The sequence below is a fragment of the Onychomys torridus genome, chromosome X, assembly GCF_903995425.1.
Source record: "Onychomys torridus chromosome X, mOncTor1.1, whole genome shotgun sequence".
Lineage (NCBI taxonomy): Eukaryota > Metazoa > Chordata > Mammalia > Rodentia > Cricetidae > Onychomys > Onychomys torridus.
The window spans coordinates 129,565,791-129,569,289 of record NC_050466.1 but is presented as its reverse complement, the minus strand read 5'-3'; the positions used below and the strand labels follow the sequence as shown (position 1 = coordinate 129,569,289).

Genomic DNA, 3,499 nt, shown 5'->3' with positions numbered 1-3,499 from the left:
TTGTACAAAGAGATCCGGCCTGATGGAAAACCCTCTGAGCCTTCAGCCACAGAGGTCAATACTATAAGTTGTTTCCTAAATTATTCTATTCCTCATAATGTCTTTTCCTCTAAGATGTGTTGGAATGCTCTAACTGCCTATGTCCCACTTTTCTATGTTCAAGCAACCAGAGGAAGATGTCAGAGGAAAGAGAATGGCCCTTAGGTCCTTGAGAGGTCAAACTCACATCTTTACAACTGTGATTTCATTTTAGTAATGTACTAAAAATGGAAGTTAGGGCCCTAATGGCACGGTGCTGCCTAGAAGAAATAGTAAACATGGCCATCCTGAGCTTTCTCAAGCAGGCATTTAGCTGAAGAGATTGGGCCATCCCAGAGACATGGCCTTATGATGCTAGAAGCTGTGCTGGAGTTAATTAAGGATCTTCGTGCAGGGTTTGCAGGGAGTTGTCATATATTAAATGTTGCAGTTCTAAGGACACTAAGGAAACTCACTACAAGCAGACATTCCCCCCACACACACACTGGGAGGAAGGATTCTTCTTGGTACAAATTAAACAGGACATTAGTCAAAAAACAGAAAATTAGCTCAAACTTCAGTATAGGTTTATGAGGACCAATACATCTTGACAACAGAGGCTTTCCCAACATGTCAATACTAAGAGATGTCTTTTCTAAGAGGCATTCATGTGAAATGTCAAATGCAGTTAAGTCTATTCTATACGATGTCTCTTGAGAATTTTATTCCAGAAATCCATCTCCTCATGTTCCCTATAAGTTACTACACCTGGTGTGGATACACGCTCGTCATTTAGCAGGGTACAGGCAACAGGATGCCCACGAGTTCCTCATAGCGGCCCTAGATGTCCTGCACAGGCACTGCAAAGGTGATGATGTTGGCAAGGTGGCCAGCAATCCCAACCACTGTAACTGCATCATAGACCAAATCTTCACAGGTGGCTTGCAGTCAGATGTCACCTGTCAAGCCTGCCATGGGGTCTCCACCACTATAGACCCATGCTGGGACATCAGTCTGGACTTGCCTGGCTCTTGTACATCCTTCTGGCCTATGAGTCCAGGGAGGGAGAGCAGTGTGAATGGGGAAAACCACGTGCCAGGCATTACTACCCTCACGGACTGCTTGCGAAGGTTTACAAGGCCAGAGCACTTAGGAAGCAGTGCCAAAATCAAGTGTAGTGGTTGCCAAAGCTACCAAGAATCTACCAAACCGCTCACTATGAAGAAGTTACCAGTTGTTGCCTGCTTTCATTTCAAACGGTTTGAACACTCAGCCAAACAGAGGCGCAAGATCACTACATACATCTCCTTTCCTCTGGAGCTGGATATGACACCGTTTATGGCATCAAGTAAAGAGACCCGGATGAACGGACAGTTGCAGCTGCCGACCAACAGTGGGAACAAAGAGAATAAGTATTCCTTGTTTGCTGTGGTTAATCACCAAGGAACCTTGGAGAGTGGCCACTACACGAGCTTCATTCAGCACCACAGGGAGCAGTGGTTCAAGTGTGATGATGCCGTCATCACCAAGGCCAGTGTGAAAGATGTGCTGGACAGTGAAGGGTACTTACTGTTCTATCACAAACAGGTCCTGGAACATGAGAAACTTTATGCATCTCTCTCTCTCTCTCTCTCTCTCTCTCTCTCTCTCTCTCTCTCAGTAAATGAATGTAAAAAATAAAAAGAAATTTAAATGTGAAGGAAATAAATACACAGCTTTCTGAAGCTACACAAAAACATACCTAAAAAGTCAGATGATAGCATTTATACAACAGCAAGCACCAGGATGTAAATAATCTGTTAAACACAAACCAGAAGGTTGTGAAATATTATTTTAACTAGGCAAGGATGTGTTACATTCGTTTATGCTGCAGAATAGTACTTTAGCTTGTAAAGGTGTGTTGTATTTGTTTATGCTGTATTTGTTTAACAACGTAAGGATGTGTGTTTAATTATATAAAAACGTGTTGCATTTGTTTCACTTTGCCTCCTAAGGCACCTGATTGGTCTAATAAAGAGCTGAACAGCCAATGGGTAGGCAGGAAAAAGGATAGGTGGGGGTGGCAGGCAGAGAGAATAAATAGGAAGAGAGATCTATGCTTGGGAGAAGGAAGAGTGAGAGAGAAGAAGGAGGAGAGAAGAAGGGACACACCTGGGGAAGAAGCCAGGCAGCTGCCAGACAGACACAGAAGCAGTGAAAGTAAGACACACAGAAAGGAAAAAATAGAAAAAGCCCTGAGGCAAAATGGAGATGAAGAGCAACAGGTTAAGTAAAAGAGCTAGCCAGAAATGAGCCAAAGCTAGCCAGAACGTTCATAATTAATAAGAAGTCTCTGTGTCATGATTTGGGAGCTGGGTGGTGGCCCAAAAGAAATAGCCTCGTACACCCGGAAAAATCAGAGTAAGAAGTAACCAGTGATCAGTGTCTACATACTGTTAATGATGTGGAGGTGATAGAGGTTACTTCATCCCATTAATGTCTCAAATGCTATGTGACAGCTACATTTTTATTTTACAGGAAAATAATGGAATCAAATCTTAAAAAAACAAAAACAAAAACAGCGCACTACCTTATTTTAATGGTGGAAACATGTATAAACCAACAGCAGACTTATTTCCTACCATACCCATTTATATACTGAATTCAGCCTGAAAAGAGGTATAAGTGGGGTTTAATGTTTCATTTTTCTACAGCTTCACACTGATTATGTGAGGGCTTATAATATGAATTTCTATTCTTGACATTATATTTCAGATGAACTGACAATAAGAATATTCTATCTTAAAAGCAATCAAATAAATTGCAGAAGAAATCCCACCACTTCTTTACAAGACTCAAACAGTTGGAAATGGTAAAATGAATAAGCCCATACCTGCACTACAGGTGGACAGGAACTGTGAGAAGTCCCCAGATGAAGGGCAGGAGAAGGAGCCAAGACACTTGTTTTGATAGACCAAGGAAGTCCTAGCCCATGGTGAGAACAAAGATTACCCCAAATAGATAACTGGTAGCAAGAGTGCTCTGTGCCCTGGAGACATGATTGCTTTGCTGCATCAAATTTGGTTACAGCTAGACTTACCTAGCAGGAGTCTTTGGTAAGTCTGCTTTTAAAGAAAATTTCAGTTAGAAAGTGACTATTGGGAAGAGAATGAATTTATCATATTGAACTGCTATGAAATTCCATCAGAATGGACAGGCAGTTCAAAACAATAAAGGCAAATTTGCAGTGCTCTAAGCACATAGAATGTCCAACTATCAAAGTCCTGGTGGGCTCAAAAGCATGTGCTCTACTCTGGAGTAACTACTGTACATATGCTCTTGGACTCCTTGAAGGCTTCCATGTCTGAATACAATCTGACCTAACTCAATATCCAGAACAAAGTTCAGCCTTAAGCAAGGGGTGCTGGGATTACAGCACTCTCTGTGGATTGGAGTGCAGCCAGGATGTGCTGTTTAATGATCATTTGCTGACCATAACACC

General features: G+C 42.0%; 1 pseudogene; it reads left to right on the top strand.

The window, feature by feature from the left end:
- The first annotated feature begins 390 nt into the window (after window positions 1-390).
- Window positions 391-1,763, top strand: LOC118574806 (annotated as a pseudogene).
- The last annotated feature ends 1,736 nt before the right edge of the window (window positions 1,764-3,499 follow it).